This window comes from Mastigoproctus giganteus, chromosome 2, assembly GCF_048544385.1.
Source record: "Mastigoproctus giganteus isolate SK-2022 chromosome 2, ASM4854438v1, whole genome shotgun sequence".
In the NCBI taxonomy this organism is placed as follows: domain Eukaryota; kingdom Metazoa; phylum Arthropoda; class Arachnida; order Uropygi; family Thelyphonidae; genus Mastigoproctus; species Mastigoproctus giganteus.
In genome coordinates, this window is record NC_143576.1 from 241,807,177 (window position 1) to 241,833,257 (window position 26,081).

Consider the following 26,081-nt stretch of genomic DNA (forward strand, 5'->3'; position numbering starts at 1 on the left):
CAGAGAAGGGCAACAAGATTGGTGAGGGGAATGAAGGGATCCTCTTACCAAGAGAGGCTTAAGTTCTGCAAATTGCAGCGGCTGGAGTCTAGGCACCTGCGCGGTGATCTGATTGAGGTATATAAGGCCTTGAATGGGTTGAGCACGCTGAATTCTGATGGGATCCTTCCACTTGTTCAGATTACGAACCTAAGGGGGCATAAATTCAAATTAAGAAAAGACAGATGTAGAATAGATGTGCGGAAATTTTCCTTTAGCCAGCGGGTGGTTAATTGCTGGAAAAAACTTCCATCTGTCGTTGTGGAAGTTGATAGGTTGAATAAATTTAAGGAGGAACTGGACAGGCATTTGGAGGGAATGGTGTGATTTTTTTTTTTTTTTTTTTTGGCTGATCATGCTTAAGCTCATACATTTGCTTTCTTGCATCACATGCCGCTACTACTACTACTACTACTACTACATCCCCCATGGCAATATCATGTCCCGTTCTCGATTGCTCCACAAACATATGCAAGGAGTGAATTTTAAAAGGCTGTGATTCAGAGGGAAACTGCCCCCCTCAATTCTTGAGCCACAGCACTCCCATTAGCTTTGCTGCTCTGGTCTGAGTAATGATTTCGATTTAATTTCAATAAAATTTCAATTTCAGTACAAAATTATAACCCTAAACTTGTATCCCAACACAGTTATAAGGCTATACATATTTTTCAGTATCAAATATTGACGAGTTCCGTTTATATAACTTCCGTATCAAGTTATGTATTAATTAATTATGTTACGCCTAAGTCGTTATATGTATTTAGTTAAAAGTAAAATTTAATTGACAAGAAGTTTAACAAATTTAATAGATTTTGCTGATTAATTGACAATATTATATTATATACTATACTATACTATACTGTACTATACTAACGCTAGCTAGTTCGGGATATACTGTAACGTTGTATCGTATTATAATGGCGCATATTACGAACGGTAAATCTACGGACACTTAAGTATTAATTAACTTCGAAATCTCGCTGTCTCAATTCAGAATAAACTAACGATCCTGACTCGGTCTATAAACTACTTATAGAAAATAATTTGATGTATCAGTTGTCAATAAAGCGGCTAAATGTGGCTAAAAAATTTCTCGTTCAGAGGAGCTGAAACTTGTAACACGTGGATATGATACCCTTAGCGATACGTTTATGCAATTACAAGGCCGAGTAAAGAATAAATACACCAGAGTAATCAGAAAATCAAAAAATAATGCTATGCTACTAAATTTAAATCAAAAGTTTTAGAAAAACAATAATTTCAAATCAATAAATATGAAAATCCACTTAGCGGCTTTGTACACGTCTGGATCCCACTATCCTACTGACTGGCTATCTGACTGTCCAACAGGTGTTCAGGATTGCTAATTTTTGGAGTTCCTTGTAGGTGTTCGCTGGGAGACCTATTGCTACTAGGCTGTTATGTAGGGTATTTGGCACCATATCTGTGGTTGACACGATGATCGGGATGATCGTTACTTGTTGCATATGATACGTCTCTCTGATCTCCTGTCTTAGGTTCCCGTACTTCCTGATTTTCTCCCCATGGTTTTTCTGCAGGTTGCCAGTCTTGGGTACCGCTATGTCAATCAGATAGGTAGTCTTTTCTTTCTTGTCCACTAGGGTTACGTCCGATCTGTTGTGCGGGATTGTCCTATCCGGTATTATGGCGCGGTCCCAGTACAGCTTGTGGGTTGGGGTCTCTAGTACTGACTGGGTTCATACTTGCAGTACGGTACACTTTCTTCGATCAACTGGTATTTTCTTGCTAGCTTCTGATGTATTATCCTGGCTACCTGTCGTGTCTATGAGTGTTTTCAGTCTGGGTGATCACCTTGCATCCCGCAGTGATGTGTTGGATCGGTTCGGAGGTCAGGTGGCATCGTGGATATGTGTCATCGAACACTACTGGCTCCTTGGCGATGTATTTTGTATAGTTCCTGTTGTTTATTACCTGGTCTTGGATGGCGAGCATGAATCCTTCAGTCTCAGAGAAGAGCGTCCTGCTCGTGAGCCATGCATTGGAAATACTTTTATCTATTTGATTTTGATGGAGATCATCGTAGTGTCTGCCATAGAGTGCCTTCTCTGCCCATCTTTCTAGCTTCGTTTGTACCTCCTGGTTTGGGGGGGGGGAACCCTCACTAAGGTACAGTGGGATATACTGCTTGTCTATCTTCCTTATAGCCTGGTGGAGTTCTGCTGTGTGTTTCTGGAAGTAATACTTGAGGTTAACTATTGCTTTTTTCTGTTGCTCTATCAGGCCTCTTCCTCCTTGTTCCTGAGCAATTGTCAGTCTTTCTCTCTACGCCAGATTTCTGGTGGTGTTGGCGGCTCTTGGTCATCATTTTCCTTGTCTTTCTCATGATACCCTCCAGCTCGGTGTTAGTCCAATCTATGACCCCGAAGGAGTATGTTAGCATTGGGACTGCATAGGTGTTTATGGCTGTAACTGTGTTCCCTCCGTTCAGTGTTGCTTTCAGCAGGCTTCTGAGTCTCTGATGGTATTTTTCGGTCAGGCAGGTCTTAATTTCCTTGTGCTGTAACTGCTGAGCCTGACAAAGCAGCATTCTCCAGTATTTGGTCCTCTTTTGTGCGTGACACAGATGTGAGATCTATGGATGGTGTTCCACCGACTCCACTTTGAATGGGAATGGAATCCAGTCGTTTTTCAACTGGTGTGGAAAAAGAACTGTCATATTTACTGTATTGATCATGATGGTTGGTCAAACAGTGGGAATATATTATCACGAGAGACTTTAGTTTTTCCAGATAGAGAGTGGGATTTGTGAGGGGGACTGCTCGCACTATTCAGTATATTTCTTGACTGATCAGCTGACTGCAAATTGTTAGAGATGTAAGTTGGAAACCAAGATCTTGATGATATTTTTACTAAGGATTCAGCTGAACTTTTATGGTAAATTCTCTTCATCAACTGAGATTATAAGGTGGGACAATGATTGTTATCACGGGCCCTGGGAAAATAACTTCTCTGAGTCTCCCTGTTCTACAATTAATAATTAAAAATTAAGACGCCATCTCCTTATGCGGAATTTGCCAAAGGCCGGTGCCCTTCTTCCTCCCTATCAATATTTTTATGATAATGTATCAATTTGAGACTTTTTAAAGAGATATCTGTTGTCAAAATTAGAAGAAGATGTTTTAATTTTCGCAAGGGCATCTGTGATGGTCTTTGGCATTATTTGAATAAAACTCAATAATATTTATGACAGTTATAAGGTAAGGCTTGTTACAATGATTTGATTTAACGCGCCAGTGCTAATTTCTAATATGTTCGATCAGCGAGTTGTTAAGCCGTAAAGATATATCCATGAAGCAAAGTGAGTACAGTATTTGAAATATTGAAGTACAGTATTGTACAATGCGAAAAATTTTTCATCAATATGGATTCAACACCAAGGAAGCGTCCCCTATTGCCCTTTAGTTTTTCATTGGCTTCTTATCTGGCAAATCTCTCCTGGAAGGAAAATCAATGAGTGATTCAGCTGTAGCTGGTAGAAACAGACTTATTTAAATGATGTTTGGAAAATGAAACAGCAAATGACGTGATTTTGCGTTTTAGATTCTCCTAGAAAACTCTACGGGTAATGTAAGTTCGGTTTTGTCCTTTTTGAACGTTGTTATCACTTAGTTTTTTATTGCTAGTACGGCATGCATATTGTTTTCGTATATTATGTAAATATAAATATATTGTCAGATGAATCATGCAGCTCATTGAATGTTAGCAGAAGTTGTGATAAATCTCGCGTTGTCAAAAAATCTTAAAATGTTTAGCGCATTTGTGTAATTGACGCATACATATATTTTTAATAAATGTTGATTTTAAAATATATTAGCTGTCGTTACACAAGTTCTTTTCTAGTGTATGTCGCATTACCTGCAGTTTGGGCTAACTTAACTAGTACCAATCGGAATAATACCTATTTTCCATAAAAATATATCCCATGGAAAAATACTAGCAGTTGACTCTTATGATGCTTGTTCCATTATTACATTTCTTTAGATAGAAAAGTGCGTCTATTAGTTTGTTTCCCCCAAGCTGGCAGTTTTCCGACCCACCTAACACTGGAAAAATATTCTTGCACCCTTTCTAACACAACTTCCAGTAACATGTGACAAATTTTAATATATTTTTTCAATGTGTTTCAGGCATTTTCATTATTTTTTAGTAATAAACTTCGCCCCAACTTTTTATTTATTCATTGCGATAATTGCTTAGTGTTAATAATAAAGTACTTTTAGTACTTTATTATTAACACTAAGCAGTATCATGGTGCAATATCATGGCAACTCGTTGTGAAGGCATTCACAATATGAGATATAACCTAAAACGATGCCACCTTAAAAATTTTCTGTTTATTCAGAAATGGCTGTGTATTATGATGCTAAGCACTTTATATACATAGTCTAAATTTGTTCGCAGCTTGAGGCTCTAGCCCTAAATGCGCCTTAGTCTAAAGTACTTTTATTAAAATTCTGGCTTTAGTCCATACAGAATCATGTATGTCAAGCTGTAGTAAAATCTCAGATATTTCCTAACTATTTTCAGTTTCAGATTGATGAAAATTTGTGCTGCTCACTGAATCTTTAGCAGAAGTTGTGATAGCAACAATTTTAATAACCAAATCTGTGATATACTTTAGCTGGCATAAAGTGCAAATAGGTCCAAAAATACCCACTTGTGCAAACAGCTGATACAATGTGGCCTAAGATGCTGATGTACCATAAAACCAGTAACAGCCCTGGATCATAACTTGATAATGATCCAGTGGAACCTCTGGTTGTGTAACTATTCTCAGGCCTTGTGTTATGTGGATTTCCAAGAATATAAAATGGGCTGATCTGTGATATATATGCTGTAGTTCAGGAGGAAAAAAGTACCTTACAAAAAAAAAATAAATAAATAAATAAAATAAATAAATAAAAATAAGTGAATATTATGGTAATTGAAGCAAAAACAGCTAAATTAATATTTGATTACTGTACATCTGCTGATATATATATATATTCCATAATGATACTATTTGTCCAGTATGTGTAGATGTATCTGCAGTTATATGCAGTTTTTTGTGCTTAGTGCAGTGTAACATTCTTGTAAACGAATAATTGTATCTCCTTTGATCTCTGTGGTAATACTGGAGCAAAAACATAAAATTTAAGAGAAAAGAAGTTAATGGTCCTAATAAGTCTGAAACCTCTGGTTTCTGTTCACGTTTGGTACCATTTTGGCATTGTCCTGCATGTAGATGTTCTTATAGTTGTAGTGTAACAGTAACTATTAGAAGTGTTTTTGTAGTAGTGTTGTTTACTGTGTAGTTAAAAATGAAAATAAGAATTGAGAATGGTAAAGGCAGAGTGTCTGTTGACTGAGTTAGGTTTAACGTGCTCAATGGTAAATTTTTATTTTATCTTATTCTTTTTTATATAATAAGTATGACAGTGAGGGATAAAGAGCAAATTATGAAAATGAGTTTGAGCAGGCAGTGAATCTCTTCCACTTGTGTGTGTAGTAGATAATGGAAGAAATGGAAGGAGTTTTGAAAATGTGGATTGATGAAAAATGTATATATCAGATTCTATTTAATCTTGCAATGAATCAAGAGAAATTAAAAGAAATCTATGAGAATCTGAAACATGAATGGGAAAAGGTAATGGTGAGGGTAATGATTTCGATCCTTTTAATGCAAGTTGAGAGTGGTTTCAAAGAAGATAAACAATCCATGCAGAACTGCTTAATATAAAACTGAACGAGTTGCTAATCCAGATTTAGAAGCAGCCATACCCCCAACTTGTTTTCAGAAATTACTGACACAGAGGTTGGGGATACAGTGCTAATGAAGTGTTCATTGTGGATGAAACAGGGTTATCTGGAAGATGTCCTCCTTTACGTACATTGCAATTGAGGAAGAATTAGTATTGGCAAGTGATTAAGGGAAGTGATTTTTTTTTTTTTTTTTTTTTTTTTTAACTGATTGCAAGCTTACATAGCAAAGAAAAAACCAAAAAAAACCTTCCCTGCCCATTCCTTTAATAATTTGTTTAATTCTTCCTTAGATATATTCAACCTGCTGCCCACTGCCATACATCTATCCTGCATTCATCCTCGGTTTAAATTTGTGCTCCCTTATATTTATTATATCTGAACTAGATTAATGCCATTGACATTTAGCTTATTCAAACCACCCAGTGCCTTAAATCAGATCTTGTAGGTGTCCGACTTTGTGCATTTTGCAGTTTATTTGATATCCATTTAGGTCTAAGCCTTGAACAGTATTTCTTAGTTGCTATAAAAAGTCTTGTAGTTTCTATGATTAATTCCATGAATGCTTTCCATTTAGAATTTGCTGTTGGTATCATCAGTTGGTTCCACTGTATAGAATTTAAAGTGTCTGAGACCACTATAGTCACCTTTATGAAAGCAAAAGCCCTTCCTTTTACTCTTTACAGTAGTTATGCCTAAATCCCACATTAGTACTCTGTGATCACTGCCACCCAGTGGGTCTTTTACCTGAAGATTCTTAATGCATGAAGAATCTCTGCTGATAATCAGGTCACAGTATTGATTTCTCATGTTGTCTAACATTCTGATGTAGAAAACAGTTGTCCAATAAATCCAAAAGTCTTATCTACTGTATATGTGACCAACCCACAAGTTCCAGTCAATATCTGGAATGTTAAAATCCTCATTATTAGACATTTTGATTTACTGGCCCACTCAGTTTGTCTGTATAGTTGTTTGTGATGCTTATCACAGTTGTTTGGTTTATAACTCTTCTATTTTAATTTTTTTCTTCCCCAGTGCCATCATCACACCAAACCAACTCAATATTGCATGGACCACCCATGTCAGTTAGATGCACTGCTTTCAATTCTAAGTGCTTTTTAACCAATAGCATAACCCCCCCCCCACTGTCCTTTTCGTGCACAGTACACCCCATATTCAAACTCACAGTCCCTTATATGAGTGATATCATGTCTCTGTTAACCTCATAATGTCTGCATTTGATGACTTGGCTATTATTTCAAATTCATCAACTTTATTTACTATGCTCCTAGCTTTAGTGTAGTGCAAGTATAAAATGCAACTGTTTTTACTCTTAGTAATCCTAACACAGCTCATGTATTTACTTGTTCCATGAGGGGTCTACAGCAGGTCTTGATCTTTAACACCTTGTTTTCTTGGCTGCTGCATGTTTGAACAGAAGCAGTGCAAGAATCATATTCACCTATGCCTGTGACTATTGTTAATCTGTTAGTCTGTTATCCAGCTTTTCTGCCCTGCACCAGCAGCTTTAACTTAGCATTAGTAATGGCATATGATGCAAAAAAAAAAAAAAGCAGGCTTATACAGCATCAGCAAAAAGAAAAAGAAACAACACTTCCCATTTCACCTGTTATTCCCTCCAAACGTTTTTCTATTTCATTCTTGAATTTATTTAAAATGTCAACTTCCAGAACAACTGATGGAAGTTTGTTCCAGCAGTCAACCAGTTGCTGGCTAAAGTCAAACTTCTGCAAATCTATTCTACCTACACTGTGTTGCCACTTTATTAGGTACACCCCTGCTGTGCACACAAATGATTTGTCCCACAACGTTGCAAGTCACATGACCACAGTTGTGGATATAAATGCAACAGAACAACCTTTTTAGTATCAGTTAAGCGCAGTGGTGAGCTGTGAATATTTTAACAATGGGCTAGCAGTTTTTCAGACTTTCTACTGAGTAAATTTGATCGGTCATGGAAGTGATGTCATCCGCTGCTTCCACTATAGACACTTCTCATGCTTGCACTAACAGTAGTGTGATTAGAGCGGGTGACTAATTTTTCGTGACCGGTATGATATCTTGAGTCAGGAGCGGATTTTGGGGGGGGGGATAGATGCGGATTATTTCTCCCTTAACCATGCACATAAGTCAATGTGTAAAACGTTCCTAGGTCTATTTAAAAAAAAAAAAAAAAACTTAAAAACCTTAATGTCATGCCTTGCCTTATGCAATGATACTGGATATGACAGTCTCTGGAGTTCTAACTTTTTTAGAATTTTTGAATAGTGTGACGTCACAATCATACTTCCTAAAGTTACTACTGCAGTATGATTGGAACAATGCAAATATTTGTCAACAATTTCTTTTTTCGTATCGCATTTTCATTACATTCCATTGTTAGGTTCCCCAACAGCTGCATATGTCACTTCAACTACAAGATCGGTATATCAGTCGGTGCTGTTTTACAGAGATATTTAGATACTTTGCACTCGCAAGTATACATCTCTTACTTTAGATATCATAAATCCATTGTATCTTGTCTTCCAGAGATTATGAAAATCTGTGAATGATAAATAAAATATTTACAATAAAAAAGTTCTTATTTCGTAATCGATACATACAAATCAAAATACCTAAAAAGAAACGCGAAGGATGTTTCACATAAACCATCTATCGCGTGTGCCGAGCACACGTGCAACTTTTTTATTCATTCTTTTTTTTAACAACTAGGGAAATATAATGGATACATTTTTTTTCATGATACAATTTTAATATTGCAAATAAAAAATAACATGAAATATTTCCCATATCACAAATAACATAAAAACTATCACAAAACATTCCACAATATAAAAACAAATATTACATAAAAAAACAAACTTTCTAGAAAAAGTAAACAAAAAATCACAGATTACATGAAAAAAAATTATTTCGCAAATATTCAAGAAAAATTTATTCTAAAAATTGCCATATCGAATTTGTTTCTTTATTAATATTTGTTGTCGATCTTCTGCTTTGCTCAATAGCCGAGCAATGATTTGACGCAATGATCCGGATCAAATTGGAGCAATGGTTTTCCATTTAGGTGTATGGTCTTCATAATCTGTAATGTGTATAATTGTCACAATATTATTCATTACGCTGAAAGCTGAACTCACTGCTTCAGCACTGCTGATTGCAGTGGTTTCAAAGATATTTTCTGGCTGTCTTAATTGAAAAGGGAATTTTACTTGATTTTAAAGATAAACTGTCTTCGACAAAATCTCTAAAATCATTAATTTTTATTTCATATTTTATCAGAAAACTTAAATTTCTTATTCGGTTTTCACCGTCTTGCCACCGAGACAAAAGTTCTTTCACATTCCAGGATTTCGGGTAGCATATATTTAAAATTTCTTTCAATGGTATCATTATTGTCTTTATTTAATTTGAAATCACCCTGTTGCATTAATAACTTTTCCTTTAAGGATAAAACAATGCATTTAATAACTTGTCACGAGGTAATTTTTTTACTTTCGATTTTGATTCTTTCAAATTCTTTCCACTTCAACATGCTCTCAAATTTAGTTTCATAATTTCCTTCAAATTAGCATTGATAGTTTGAATAATTAATTTATATGTTTTTACCATTGTGATTCTGTAAAGCTTCTTCTGAAAGTTAAGAGAGCTCCTGCAGGATGTCGATCATTAGTACTAAATGGTTAAGAAATTCCAAATTTAAAAGTCGATTTAATAATCCTGAATATTTTACTTCTGATTCAAAATGTTTGCACAAAGCGGGATAATTCCTCCAACCCACAATTGCCATCTGCAAGCTACAAGCTGCTCATCATGGCCCAAACGCACGACCGATCTTTATAGTTTCCACATCAAGTTCATTAGCAATCATCTTTAATTCGCGCTAGTTTTTTGGAGATTGGCAATACAGTTTTTTTTTTTTTTTTTTTAAATTATTGTCTTTATGCCATTATATGATGTCCGATGAACCAATGAGACATATGACAGAGAATAAAAATGCATGGGATACATCTAAATTAACATGTGACACAGAAGCCTATGATAGATACAAGTTGATCTGTAAAAAAAAAAAAAAAAGTAAAAGTGCAGCCATTATCAACTCACTGCAGGATGGAAGCCTCCTCAACAATTCATGCTGAGAGAAATGGGCCATAATCTGCCACGCTGGTCCAGTGCGGGTTGGCAGATCGACCGTATTCAGCAGTCAGGGACTTGAACCCCAGTCTACTCGAAGAGCGTGTGCTACTGCACTCCCACTCCTGACCACTCGATGGGTCAACTGTTGATGATCCTGCTCAGGTAGCTAACAAACTAAATGAATATTTTGCATCGACATCCACACATGAGGAGTTATTCAGCGAGGGGAATGCCAGAGGTGTATTCAACTCTGGCAGTAAGCTAGAGAATCTTGTAATAACTGAAAGTAAAGTGGAGGAGAAATTGTTGAAGATAAACACAAGAAAGGCACCTGGGGTGGATGGGAGCTATCCAGTTATATTAAAGGAGGCAGCAAAGGAAGTAAGCAAACTCTTAGCCATAATTATTGAGAGCTTCCTTGGACTCAGGGGAGGTACCCATAGACTGGAGATGTGCAAATGTGACCCCAATTCACAAAGGAGGATCAAAGGCTGACACAAGTAATTATAGACCTGTGAGTCTAACTTCTGTTCCAGGAAAATTAATGGTGGCACTGGTTAAAGAAGCACTGCAGGATCATCTAGACAAGACTTCAGTTATAGCTCGGACAAAGCATGGTTTTGTTAAGGGGGAAGTCTTGCCTGACCAATTTGATTAGATACTATGATGCAGTCACAAAAGAACTGGATGCAGGGAATAACTTTGATATTATATACTTGGATCTTAGAAAGGCTTTTGATACTGTTGCACATGGAAGACTGCTGCACAAATTGGAGCAGTGTGGCATTGGAGGCAAATTGCTGCTATGGATAAAGGGGTGGTTGAGGGGGTAGAAGACAAGAGAGTGGTAATCAAAGGACACGGCTCATCGTGGACTAATGTTATTAGTGGAGTCCCTCAGGGTTCAGTGTTGGGTCCATTATTGTTTTCTGTATTTATAAATGATATTGATGATAGTATATCAAGCTTAATGTCCAAGTTTGCAGACAATACAAAGTTTGGCAGGGTTGTCAAGGACACTACTGACACCATGCTGCTGCAACAGGATCTGGAAATGTTGAGCAGATGGGCTGAGAGGTGGCAAATGAAGTTTAACATTGACAAATGTAAAGTACTACACATGGGAAACAGCAACCCCAGAGCAACGTATCAACTGTGTGGTACTACACTGACAGTGGTAGAGAATGAAAATGACCTGGGGATAATTGTGCATGCAGATATGAAGTTCTCTGAGCAGTGCAGATGGGTTGCACAAGTAGCTCATGGTGTCTTATCAATGATATCGAGTCTGCTGACGAGGCTACTAGAGACGGTCGTGTTCCAAGCCGCTAAGTGGATTTTTCATATTTATTGATTTGAAAGTATTGGTTTTCTAAAACTTTTGATTTAAATTTAGTAGTATAACATTATTTTGTGATTTTCTGATTAACTTGGTGTATTTATTCTTTACTCGGCCTTGTAATTGCATAAAAGTATCGGTAAAGGTTTCCACGTGTTTCAGCTCCGCTAGCGTTCGTAATTTTCCCGCCATTGTGATACGATAGTTGTATGCCGTACCAGATAGCGTTAGTCGAACTTCGTTAGCAGTTAAATTGTACATTTAAATAAATACATATACCGACTTAGATTACAAACGTAATATAATTAATAACATACCATAATTAATTATAATTAATTAATAAATTAATAGAATCCTGACTCAGACCAGAGCAGCAAAGCAAAAGGCTCAAGCTAATGGAAGCGCTGTGGCTCAGAGCAGATCTGAGGGGGGCAGTTGTCGTCTGACTCACAGCCTTATAAAATGCACTGTTTGCTTGATGTTTGCAGAGCAATCGGGTACGGGACATGATACTGCCAAGGGGGATGTCTTTGTGTGTGCGCGATGCAAGGAGTGTATCGATATTAGGCAACAACTCGGCGTTCTTGTGGGCCTATATGAGAGCTTGAAGGACAGGGTGGATGCCCTCGAAGAAACTAAATTGAGGGGCCCATCAAGCTCTCAGCTGCCCACATCAACGCCAGAGCTTGCACTTGGGCATCGCGTGACACAGAGACAACCCCCAAGGCAGAATGCGCTGGTCCCGAAGGAACTAGTAGTTGTTGGTGACTCTATTGTCAGGGAAACGGGAACATGCTTTGTAAAAAAGATAGGTGGAACAGGACCAGGGTATGTCTGCCAGGGGCAAAGGTTGATGACGTTGTAGAGCGAATATCATCTTTTAAGGGCACAAAAGGTGATATAGTTGTACACATTGGCACTAATAATATTAAGAGTAGGAGACTGGCAGAATTACTTAACAAGTACAGGTCACTGTTGAACAAAAGCCAAGAATTAGGGTTGAATTTGAAAGTGTCTGCAATTCTGCCCAGACACGATAGGAGGGAGTATATGATGAGAGCCTTGTCGATCAATTCGGCCCTGGAAAGATTGTGCAAGGCTCAAGGGGTAGAATTTTTTTTCAGCCTGGACTGTACTTGTTAACAGGAGAGATTGCTTCTACAGGGATGGGATACACTTAAATAGAAAGGGTGCAAGAATATTTGCTGATGCTATCGAGGCAGTGTTAGGTGGGTCGGAAAACTGCTAGCTTGGGGGGAGACAAAGACCAATAGATTGACAGTAGCCACTGGCAGAGGTGAAAGAGATTCTTGCACTGCTTCTATTAGAATGAGCAGAAGCCTGAAAAACAAGATGCATGGTATTTCAGAGACTGCTGGGAGCCATTGCGGTACAAATAAACACATGGGTTGTGTTAGGGTAGCTAAGAATAGAAATAGGTGCATGTACCTATATACTTGCGTGTACACCAATGCTAGGAGTTTAGTAAATAAATTTGATGAATTTGAGGTATTGCTCAAAACATCAAAGGCAGATATTGTTGGGATATCAGAGACGTGGTGTCACACAGATATAAGGGATGCAGAACTGCAATTTGGGGAGTACAACGTCTACAGAAAGGATAGACAGGATAGGAAGGGGGAGGGGTTATGCTATTAGTTAAGAAACACATAAAAACCAAGGAAGTGAAGCCAGTCGACATCGCTGGACAGTGCAGTGTTGAGTCAGTTTGGTGTGACATAAGCATTGGGAGATCAAAATTGAGAGTAGGAGTGTGCTATAGGCCTAATGACTCTGATGAGTATAATAAGGAACTGTACAGGGAAATAGAGTGGGCTAGTAAATCAGAGAGTCTTATAATGGGAGATTTTAATTTCCCAGATATTGACTGGAATTTGGGGGCTGGTTACTCACACACTAGCAGGGCTTTTGTGGATTTATTGGATGATTGTTTTCTACATCAGCATGTTCAGGAGGCAACTAGAGGGAGTAATACTCTTGATTTGATTATCAGCAGTGATTCTTCATGCATTAAGAATCTGCAGATAAATGAACCACTAGGTGGCAGTGATCACAGTGTGCTGAAGTGGGATTTACTGAAAGAGGTAACTACCATTAGGGGTAAAGGGAAGGGTTATTGCTTCCGTCAAGGCGACTACGATGGACTGAGACAGTATTTAAATTCTATACAGTGGGACCAACTGATGATGTTACCAACAGCAAATTCAAAATGGGAAGCATTCCAAGAACGTATCTTGGAAGCTACTAGGCTTTACATACCAACTAAGAAATATTGTTCAAGGTTTAGGCCAAAATGGATGTCAGATGAACTAATGAGGCATATGGCAGAGAAGAAAAATGCATGGGATACTTACAAATTAACACATGACACAGAAGCCTATGATAGATACAAGTTGATATGCAACCAAGTTACAAAGGAGGTTAGGCAGGCGAAGGCAGATTACGAGAAATCCTTGGCAAGGGATGCAAAGAAAAACAGCAAAGAGTTCTTTACTTGTGTAAACTCTAGAAGGAAGGGGATGAATCAGATTGGTCCACTTGATATTGATGGGTCAACTGTTGATGATCCTGCTCAGGTAGCTAACAAACTAAATGAATATTTTGCATCGACATTCACACATTGGGAGGTTTTCAGCAAGGGGAATGCCAGAGGTGTATTCAACTCTAGCAGTAAGCTACAGAATCTTGAAATAACTGGGAGTAAAGTGGAGGAGAAACTGTTGAAGATAAACACAAGAAAGGCACCCGGGGTGGATGGGATCTATCCAGTTATATTAAAGGAGGCAGCAAAGGAAGTAAGCAAACCCTTAGCCATAATTATGAGAGCTTCCTTGGACTCAGGGGAGGTACCCATAGACTGGAAATGTGCAAATGTGACCCCAATTCACAAAGGAGGATCAAAGGCTGACACAAGTAACTATAGACCTGTGAGCTTAACTTCTGTTCCAGGAAAATTAATGGAGGCACTGGTTAAAGAAGCACTGCAGGATCATTTAGACAAGACTTCAGTTATAGCTCAGACACAGCATGGTTTTGTTAAGGGGAAGTCTTGCCTGACCAACTTGATTGAATACTATGATGCAGTCACAAAAGAACTGGATGCAGGGAATAACTTTGATATTATATACTTGGATCTTAGAAAGGCTTTTGATACTGTTGCACATGGAAGACTGCTATACAAATTGGAGCAGTGTGACATTGGAGGCAAATTGCTGCTATGGATAAAGGGGTGGTTGAGTGGGAGAAGACAGAGAGTGGTAATCAATGGACACTGCTCATCGTGGACTAATGTTATTAGTGGAGTCCCTCAGGGCTCAGTGTTGGGTCCATTATTGTTTTCTGTATTTATAAATGATATTGATGATGGTATATCAAGCTTAATGTCCAAGTTTGCAGATGATACAAAGGTTGGCAGGGTTGTCAAGGACACTACTGACACTACACTGCTGCAACAGGATCTGGAAAGGTTGAGCAGATGGGCTGAGAGGTGGCAAATGAAGTTTAACATTGACAAATGTAAAGTACTACACATGGGAAACAGCAACCCCAGAGCAATGTATCAACTCTGTGGTACTACACTGACAGTGGTAGAGAATGAAAGGGACTTGGGGGTGGTTGTGCAGGCAGATATGAAGTTCTCTGAGCAGTACAGACGGGCTGCAAGAGTAGCTCATGGAGTATTGTCAATGATATACAGGAATTTTTCCAGCAGGGATAAGGAGGTGATTATTCCATTGTACAAGGCAATGGTCAGGCCACACCTAGAGTACTGTATACAGGTCTGGAGGCCTCATTTCAAGAAGGATGTAGAGCTGCTGGAACGAGTACAGAGAAGGGCAACAAGATTAGTGAATGGAACAAAGGGGTGCTCTTACGAAGAAAGGCTTAAGTTTTGCAAATTACAGTGTCTGGAGACTAGGCACCAGCGAGGTGATCTGATAGAGGTGTATAAAGCCTTGAATGGTTTGAGCATGCTCAGTGCTGATGGGATTCTTCCTCTTGCTCAGAATAATCACTTGAGAGGGCATAAATTCAAATTGAGGAAAGACAGATGTAGGATAGACCTGCGGAAATTTACCTTTAGTCAGTGGGTAGTTGGTTGGTTGGTAGACTTCCATCCCTTGTCGTGGAAGTTGATAGCTGGACAGGTATTTCAAATGAACGGAGGGGTGAAGTGGAAGTGTTTTTTTTTTTTTGGCTGATGCTGCATAAGTTTGCTTTCTTGCCTCATTAAACTGTGAAAGGCTCGACAAAGTTTCAGAATTTGCCAACATTTCATCTTCGTAAAGTTTATACAATATCTTAGTTGCCTCAACCCCACCTCCCACATTGCTACACTCACTAGTTCTTTGAATACAGTGCAAAAAGTCGGAATCACACGGATGAAGTGGAAGTTTTTTTTTTTTTTTTTTTTGGCTGATGCTGCATGACCTTGCTTTCTTGCATCATGTGCATCTACTAATGCTAATATTCAGCTACTGTGACCATGTAAACATAGACAGGAGAAATTTACTGGATGGCATGGATCACTCATTTCTCCAAAAAACATATGCCCGTTTGGCAGAGTAAAGGAGAACCACAACACAGGTTGACCAGAGGCTATAATCCGTGTCGAGAATCTTCTTAATTCCCTGACTGGCTATGAAAAGAATTTTGAATAGTGTGACTTCTCGGTATGTGACTGCATAGGTTTTACTGACACCTCTAACATTGTGAAACGGTAATCCCTCTCACCCTTAATTTGCACTTTCTAATTACCTAAATGGCCTCAAGGCCAGAGGTGAGAACAATGCATACAAAGTTCTCTCCTAACCCATTCGTTACATGGAAATTTTCTTTGTTCAACGGAAAGTATTTTAAATGTAATTACCAAGGGGAATCAAAAAAATTCGCTATAAAGAAGTTCGTTAAACAGAGGTTCGCCTGTAATTTTAAAATACATAACCGATCGATTGTGCCATTAAAATGCTGGGAATGGGGTCACGCTCACCCCACCGTAGTTCCAGCTCTGGATACTCAATAATTGCATTCAGGATTTCATTTGTAAAATAAATGATCGTCTCAACAATGGACTTGCAAATTTTCAAAAAAAAAACAATGGGCTCTCGTGAGCCCACTATAGCTCACCACTGGTTAAGCGTACAAACCGTAGCAAGAATGGGGAAAAGGCGTGATCTAACGGACTTCGAATGTGGCATGGTAGTAGTAGGTGAAAGACATGCTGAACAATGCATCTCTGAAACAGCAGTTCTCCTGAACTTTTCATACACCACAGTTTCAAGGGTATATCGAGAATGGTGCAACAAGCAGAAAACATCCTCTCAGCGGCACTCCTGTGGAAGAAAATCGCTTGTTGATGAGAGAGGTCAGAGGAGGATGGCTAGAATTGTGCAAGCAAACAGACAGGCCACTATTAGCATCAGCATTAGTAGAGGCATTTGATGCAAGAAAGCAAGCTTATGCAGCATCAGCCAAAAAAAAAAAAAAAAAAAAACCCACTTCCACTTCACCCCTCTGTTCGTTCAAAATACCTGTCCAGCTGAGCTTTAAACTTATTTAGGCTATCAACTTTCATGACAAGGGATGGAAGTCTGTTCCACCAACCAACCACCCGCTGGCTAAAGGCAAATTTCCGCACGTCTATCCTACATCTGTCTTTCCTCAATTTGAATTTATGCCCTCTCAGGTGATTTTTCTGAGCGAGAGGAAGAATCCCATCAGCATTGAGCATGCTTAAACCATTCAAGGCTTTATACACCTCTATCAGATCACCTCGCCGGTGCCTAGTCTCCAGACACTGTAATTTGCAAAACTTAAGCCTTTCTTCGTAAGAGCACCTATTTGTTCCATTCACTAATCTTGTTGCCCTTCTCTGTACTCTTTCCAGCAGCTCTACATCCTTCTTGAAATGAGGCCTCCAGACCTGTATACAGTACTCTAGGTGTGGCCTGACCATTGCTTTATACAATGGAATAATCACCTCCTTATCCCTACTGGAAAAATTCCTGTATATCATTGACAATACTCCATGAGCTACTCTTGCAGCCCGTCTGCACTGCTCAGAGAACTTCATATCTGCCTGCACAACCACCCCCAAGTCCCTTTCATTCTCTACCACTGTCAGTGTAGTACCACAGAGTTGATACGTTGCTCTGGGGTTGCTGTTTCCCATGTGTAGTACTTTACATTTGTCAATGTTAAACTTCATTTGCCACCTCTCAGCCCATCTGCTCAACCTTTCCAGATCCTGTTGCAGCAGCATAGTGTCAGTAGTGTCCTTGACAACCCTGCCAACCTTTGTATCATCTGCAAACTTGGACATTAAGCTTGATATACCATCATCAATATCATTTATGAATACAGAAAACAATAATGGACCCAACACTGAACCCTGAGGGACTCCACTAATAACATTAGTCCACGATGAGCAGTGTCCATTGATTACCACTCTCTGTCTTCTCCCCCTCAACCACCCCTTTATCCATAGCAGCAATTTGCCTCCAATGTCACACTGCTCCAATTTGTGCAGCAGTCTTCCATGTGCAACAGTATCAAAAGCCTTTCTAAGATCCAAGTATATAATATCAAAGTTATTCCCTGCATCCAGTTCCTTTGTGACTTCATCATAGTATCCAATCAAGTTGGTCAGGCAAGACTTCCCCTGAACAAAACCATGCTGTGTCTGAGATATAACTGAAGTCTTGTCTAAATGATCCTGCAGTGCTTCTTTAACCAGTGCCTCCATTAATTTTCCTGGAACAGAAGTTAAGCTCACAGGTCTATAATTACTTGTGTCAGCCTTTGATCCTCCTTTGTGAATTGGGGTCACATTTGCACATTTCCAGTTTGTAGGTACCTCCCCTGAGTCCAGGAAGCTCTCATAATTATGGCTAAGGGTTTGCTTACTTCCTCTGCTGCCTCCTTTAATATAACTGGATAGATCCCATCCACCCCGGGTGCCTTTCTTGTGTTTATCTTCAACAGTTTCTCCTCCACTTTACTCCCAGTTATTTCAAGATTCTGTAGCTTACTGCTAGAGTTGAATACACCTCTGGCATTCCCCTCGCTGAATAACTCCTCATGTGTGAATGTCGATGCAAAATATTCATTTAGTTTGTTAGCTACCTGAGCAGGATCATCAACAGTTGACCCATCGATATCAAGTGGACCAATCTGATTCATCCCCTTCCTTCTAGAGTTTACATAAGTAAAGAACTCTTTGCTGTTTTTCTTTGCATCCCTTGCCAAAGATTTCTTGTAATCTGCCTTCGCCTGCCTAACCTCCTTTGTAACTTGGTTACAGATCAACTTGTATCTATCATAGGCTTCTGTGTCATGTGTTAATTTGTATGTATCCCATGCATGTTTCTTCTCTGCCATATGCCTCATCAGTTCATCTGACATCCATTTAGGCCTAAACCTTGAACAATATTTCTTAGTTGGTATGTAAAGCCTAATAGCTTCCAAGATAAGTTCTTTGAATGCTTCCCATTTTGCATTTGCTGTTGGTAATATCATCAGTTGGTCCCACTGTATAGAATTTAAATACTGTCTCAGTCCATCATAGTCGCCTTTACGAAAGCAATAACCCTTCCCTTTACCCCTTATGGTAGTTACCTCTTTGAGTAAATCCCACTTCAGCACACTGTGATCACTGCCACCTAGTGGTTCATTTATCTCCAGATTCTTAATGCATGAAGAATCACTGCTGATAATCAAATCAAGAGTATTCCTCCCTCTGTTGCCTCCCGAACATGCTGATGTAGAAAACAATCATCCAATAAATCCACAAAAGCCTTGCTAGTGTGTGAGTGACCAGCCCCCAAATTCCAGTCAATATCTGTGAAATTAAAATCTCCCATTATAAGACTCTCTGATTTACTGGCCCACTCTATTTCCCTGTACCGTTTCTTATTGTACTCATCAGAATCATTAGGCCTATAGCACACTCCTACTCTCAATTTTGATCTCCCAATGCTTATGTCACACCAAACTGACTCGACACTGCACTGTCCAGCGATGTCCACTGGCTTCACTTCCTTGGATTTTATGTATTTCTTAACTAATAGCATAACCCCTCCTCCCTTCCTATCCAGTCTATCCTTTCTGTAGACGTTGTACTCCCCAAATTCCAGTTCTGCATTCCTTATATCTGTGTGACACCACGTCTCTGATATCCCAACAATATCTACCTTTGATGTTTTGAGCAATACATCAAATTCATCAAGTTTATTTACTAAACTCCTAGCATTGGTGTACACACAAGTATATAGGTTCATGCACCTATTTCTATTCTTAGCTACCCTAACACAACCCATGTGTTTACTTGTACCGCAATGACTCCCAGCAGTCTCTGAAATATCCTGCATCTTGTTTTTCAGGCTTCTGCTCATTCCAATAGAAGCAGTGCAAGAATCTCTTTCACCTCTGCTGGTGGCTACTGTTAATCTATTTGTCTTTGTCTCCCCCCAAGCTAGCGATTTTCCGACCCACCTAACACTGCCTCGATAGCATCAGCAAATATTCTTGCACCCTTTCTATTTAAGTGTATCCCATCCCTGTAGAAACAATCTCTCCTGTTAACAAGTACAGTCCAGGCTGAAAAAAATTCTACTCCTTGAGCCTTGCACAATCTTTCCAGGGCCGAATTGATCGACAAGGTTCTCATCATATACTCCCTCCTATCGTGTCTGGGCAGAATTGCAGACACTTTCAAATTCAACCCTATTTCACGGCTTTTTTTTCAACAGTGACCTGTACTTGTTAAGCAATTCTGCCGGTCTCCTACTCTTGATATCATTAGTAAAAGTTTCCAAGCTGTCAACCTACACATACAAAGTCTTTCTTACACATCCAAAGTCTTTCATCAAAATCGATGCCCTTTTGCCAATCTCAGGAGGGATGTTGCCCATCTTTGGACCCTTTCAAGATGCTTTTTGTCTTTTTTAGGTTTGTCTTCATACTTGAACACAGTATTCCAAGTGTGGTCTAACAATAGCTTTATATAATGGGATTATGGTGTCCTTATCTCTACTAGCAACTGTTTAATAAATTATTGACATCATGGGCCCTTCTTGCGACCTGTCTACAATGCTCGGAGAACTTCATATCTGACAGTTTGATTTGGCAAATTACAGCCTCAGACGCTGTCTGACCGTTCCCAAGTCTTTTTCTTTCACTACTGACTTTAGTTCAACTCCACGGAGTGTATAAGTTATTTTGGGGTTACTGTACCCCAGGTGTTAAGACCTTGAACCTTGATGTATTAAAGCAAAGCTGCCACTTTTTTAACCACCTTGAAGTCCAATTAGGTCACTCTGAAGTAGCTCTGCTTGGTGGCAATCATTAACTACTCTACCAATCTTTACATTATCTGCAAATTTAGACATCATGCCCTCTATCCCTTCATTGATGTGATTTAAGAAAATCAGAAACAGCAGTGGTCTCAATACTGATCCCTGGGGAACCCCACTTCATCATCATAAGCCATTTTCAATCCACTGCAGGATGAAGGCTTCTCCAGCAACTTTCCGGTTCCTTCTGTTTTGAGCCCTGGCCATCCATTTACTACCCACAAAGTCATGACTTTCATCTATCCATCTCTGCCCTTGTCTTCCAGGCTTTCTTCTAGCCCTCTTGGGTACCATTCTGTTATTTTCTTAGTCCATCTGTCATCATGTCTGTGAGCTATGTGTCCTGCCCAAGACCATTTTAGTTCTTTAGTTTTGATAAGAATGTCCTTTACTTGAGTTTGCTGCCTAATCCATGTGTTTCTCTCCTTATCTAAGAGTCTGATTCCCAATATAATTTGTTCCATTCTTCGCTGTGTAGTTCTCAGCTTCTGTTCCATTCTTTTGGTGAGTGCCAAAGTTTCACTTCCATAAGTCATGGTGCGGAGTATACATTGGTTCATTATTTTACGTTTCAGACAAACTGGGATATTGCTCTTCAGTATGTGACTATATTTCCTGAATGCTATCCATCCAAAATTTATTCTTCTCTTGACTTCCAGCCATTTATCATTATTACAGCTGATAACTTGTCCCAGATAAGTATATGACTCCACCTTTTCAATTACTGCTCCTTCAATCATTATTTCCCTTTCTGTGGCATACTTGTTCATCATTACTTTTGTTTTAGCCATATTCATCTTTAATCCAAAATCCTTACTAACTGTGCATAACTGATTAAGATTTTCCTCTAATTCTTTGGGATCGTGGCTTATGACCACAATGTCATCTGCAAATCGTAAATGGTTTAGGTACTCTCCGTTCACGTTGACTCCTTTCTGCGACCAGTCTAATCTTCTGAAAGCTTCCTCAAGGGCAGCAGTAAACAGCTTCGGAGATATTGTGTCTCCTTGTTGAACTCCTTTCTCGATTTTAAATTTGCTACTGTCTTTGTCTAGTCTAATAAAGGATGTAGCACTCTCATATATTTTCTTCAAAATCATAATATATGGGGTATCTATGCCTTGTCTTTCCAGTGCCCGAAACACTGCCTTATGCTGTATGGAGTCAAATGCCTTTTCATAATCCACAAATGCCAGGCATAATGGTGTTTTATATTCATTTGCTTTCTCCATTAGCTGTGATATTACGTGAAGGTGATCCATAGTTGAGAATCCTGTCCTAAAACCAGCTTGCTCTTTCAGTTGATTCTCATCAAGTATTCTTTCTAATCTGTTAGTAATGACCCTTGTGAACAACTTGTAGATGTTTGGATAACAAGCTAATTGGTCTATAATTTCCAATTTCTGATTTATCTCCTTTCTTATGCGGCAAAACTATGATTGCATTATTCCACTGCTTAGGCGTTACACCTTTTCTAATGCACTTTGTGAAGAGTCTTGCCAGTTTTTGTGTTATGTCTCTTCCTCCCAATTTTAACAACTCTACAGTAACTTCATCTTCTCCCCGGGGCTTTCTGATTCTTCATTTTCTTCAATGCATGTTCTGCCTCATTAGGAAGAATATCGGATATGTCGTATGTGTTGCTACTTTACAATCCATCTTCCCCACTGCTGGCGTCATTCCCTTGCTCCTTGTATAATTCTCTTTAGTAGTCTTCTGCTATTTGAATTATGCCTTCTCTGCTGTTTATAAGTACACCATCGCTATTCTTCAGTTTCAGTATCATTTGTCTTTCTATATTACTGCTCGTGGCTGCTGATTTAAATCCTTTGTTTTCCTTTAATGCTTGTTCTACTTTTCTTGTGTTAAATCTTCTTATGTCCTCTCTGAGTCTCTTTCTAATGGCTTTGTATAACTCAGTATACTCAATTTTTTTCTTGTTAGTATTTATCTTGCTCTTCATTTTTTGCCTTCGGTTCATCATATCAAGTGTTTCTTGACTAATTTTTTCTTCTTTGGATTTCTTTTTCCCTATAGGTTTCTTGGGCTTTATCACTTTCAGAAAGTTGTAATATTCCTCATAGATATCTTGGTCCTGAGCAGTCTGCAGAAGCTCAAACTTGTTAAGTTCCAGTACATGCTGCTTTTTCTCCTCTTCTGTTATCTCAAAGACCTTTGTATTATTTACTCGAGTCAGTTTTTTCCTTTCCTTTCCTACATCTATATCAAGTGTACATCTTATCATTCTGTGATCACTTCCAACATTTATTTTATTCAGGATGGTAACATCATTCACAATATATCTTCTGTTTGTGAGGTTGAAGTCGATTTCATTAGTTGTTAATCCATTTGGTCTCTTCCATGTCCATTTTCTGTTCACTCTTTTCTTGAAAAAAGTGTTCATTACTGACAATTCTTGAGATTCTGGAAATTCCACAAGTCTTTCACCTCTTTCATTTCTTTCACCAATTCCAAAATATCCTATAGTTCCCCTTTCTGCGCTGTTTTGTCTTTTTCCAACCTTAGCATTGAAGTCCCCCATAATAATAGTGTAGTGGGTTTTCTGCTCATCTAGGAGACTCAATTTCGGTGTACATTTCTTGAACCTCTTCATCATCATGGCTCAATGTTGGTGCATAAATCATTATAACCTTTAGCTTGTACCTCTTAGAAATCTTGAGTATTAGTCTTTACACCCTTGGTGATGTACTTTTGAATTCCAAAATGTTGTTTTTTAAATCTTTATGGACCAGAAACCCAACTCCACCTTCACTCCTTTCCCTGTTTCCATTGGTGTACAGCAGATTTCCACTTGATAAACTTATAAGTGATTCATTTCTTCTTCTTGTTTCAGCCAAACCGATGATATTCCAATTCACATTTTCTAATTCCTTTTCCAGCTCTAATATCCTGTCTTCCCTGATGAGTGATCTTACGTTATAACAGGCAAAGTTCAGTTTCCGTGCATGGCAGCCTGATCGTACCCAGAGATTCTTAGCACCCTCTGCTTCCATTCTGATCCTCTCGCTGCCGTAAGAGGGGGAGTGAAAGCTGCTCGGGACTGAGGGTCATTTGTTTTGTAGTGCTGTCGTATGCTGGAGGGTTTGGTGTTTTCCTCTTCGTGCTGACCAGCGTCTTGAGAGAACCACTCTACACGTTCGTTGCCACTTAAGTGACATAACAGGGCTTACCATTGAGAAGGTGTGCATGAGTGGATTTTATGGAGCCAGGCCAACCGCACTTCTCCTAAATCTTCTGTAATAGAGAGATATTGGATCCATCAGTATTTTAGGCTGAGTGTCTGATAACATACAGGATACCTGTTCCCCCTCTAAGCCCATTCTTACAGTAACCCCACTTCTTACCCCTCTAACCCCCTACTTTCTTACAGTAACCCCAATCTGAGGAATAACCATATATCACAACCCTCTGCCTCCTGCCCAGAAGCCATCCTGCTATCCATTTAAGGATTTTACCTGTGATTCCAACAACACAACTTTCCATGTGTTCCAACTTATAAAGTAACCACTCATGTGGTACTGAGTCAAATGCTTTGCTGAAATTTAAATAAACAGTGTCAAAAACTATTCCCTAAATTCAGCTGATGAGTGACCCTATCAAATAGCTAACCAGATTTCTTAAACATGATTTTCCCTTTATAAAACCATGCTGCATATCCTTCACAATTCCATTTCTATCTAAATGATCCTGAATTCCTCCCTTGATCATTGCCTCATGATTTTACTGAAGTTAGACTGACCCAGCAGTAATTTCCCACTACTCTCTTAAAGGACAACTAATATCTGTAATTTTGAGTGATTTTTTTTTTTTTTTTTTTTTAAGAAAAAATCACTAGTATTGTGTATATTGCTAAATTGTTTGCTGTTCTGGTAGATAGATTAACAAGTTGTGCTAGGGTGATTAGTTGCACTTAAAGCTTCAGTATCTCAACCAGTTGGTCTCTGTAACTAGAAAATTGCAGCTAGCTGGGAGTTGATACAATAAAATCACCGAGAAAAAATTACCTCATTGTTAGGAAAGTTAGATTGGGGCAAGTTGTTTCAAAGAATGGAAGTCAGAATTATATGTAGAGTTGGGTAAGTGATAGAGACAACAGAAGAATTATACAGACTTAGGTAGATTTAAGTCAGAGGCGATTTAAGATCGCCTAATGCTAATTTCACAGCTAAGTTTGTTCTGTTAGTTTGATTATTCATTCTCATTTTGTAGATAAGGCACATGTATAAATTAATGAAATTTTAGGTTATAGTGAGTCCCCCTCCCCTATGTATACACTGTTTGCGCTTCCTCCAGCCACTAGCTGGCAGGGTAGAGACTGATATTATATGTGAACTAATCCAGTGGACTGTATCTGTCAGCTAGCTTGCAAAATCTGTTTTAAAGCTGTACATTAGAAATGATCCTGCAATGCTTCTTTAACCAGTGCCTCCAATAATTTCCCGGGAACAGAAGTTAAACTAACAGGTCTATAATTACTTGTGTTGCCCTTTGATCCTCCTTTGTGAATTGGGGTCACATTTGCACATCTCCAGTCCATGGGTACCTCCCCTGAGTCCAAAGAAGCTCTCATAATTATGGCTAAGGGTTTGCTTACTTCCTTTGCTGCTTCCTTTAATATAACTGGATAGATCTCCTCCACCTCGGCGCCTTTTTTATGTTTATCTTCAACAATTTCTCCTCCACTTTCCTCTCAGTTATTACAAAATCATCTAGCTCACTACCAGAGTTCAATTCACCTCTGGCATTCCCCTCCTTAAATAACTCCTCATGTGTTAATGTAGATGCAAAATACTCTAGTTTGTTAGCCACCCGAGCAGGATCATCAACAGTTGAACCATCAATATCCAGTGGACCAATCTGATTCATCCCTTTCCTTCTGCAGTTTACAAAGGAAAATAACTCTTTGCTGTTTTTCTTTGCATCCTTTGCCAAAGATTTTTCATAATCTGCCTTTGCCTGCCTAATCTCCTTTGTGACTTGGTTACAGACCAGCTTATATCTATCATAGGCTTCCATGTCACCTGTTTATTTATATGTATCCCATGCATTTTTCTTCTCTGCCACATGTCTCATTAGTTCATCTGACACCCATTTAGGCTTAAACCTTGAACAATATTTCTTAGTTGGTATGTAAAGCCTAGTAGCTTCCAAGATAAATTCTTTGAATGCTTCCCATTTTGAATTTGCTTTTGGTAACATCATCAGTTGGTCCCACCAGATAGAATTTAAATACTGATTCAGACCACCGTAGTCGCCTTTACGAAAGCAAAAACCCTTCCAGTTACCTCTTTGAGTAAATCCCACTTCAGTGCACTGTGATCACTACCGCCTAGTGGTTCCTTTATCTGCAGATTCTTAATGCATAG

At 38.8% G+C, this 26,081-nt stretch overlaps 1 protein-coding gene across 1 annotated transcript in view; it reads left to right on the plus strand.

The window, feature by feature from the left end:
* Positions 1-3,528: 3,528 nt before the first annotated feature.
* BORCS6 (BLOC-1 related complex subunit 6) overlaps positions 3,529-26,081 on the plus strand; it is a 69,753-nt gene continuing 47,200 nt past the window's right edge. Inside the window, exon 1 of the mRNA XM_090369073.1 lies at positions 3,529-3,648. The gene's annotated coding sequence lies outside the window, so the exon portion shown is untranslated. The remainder of the gene's footprint in view (positions 3,649-26,081) is intronic.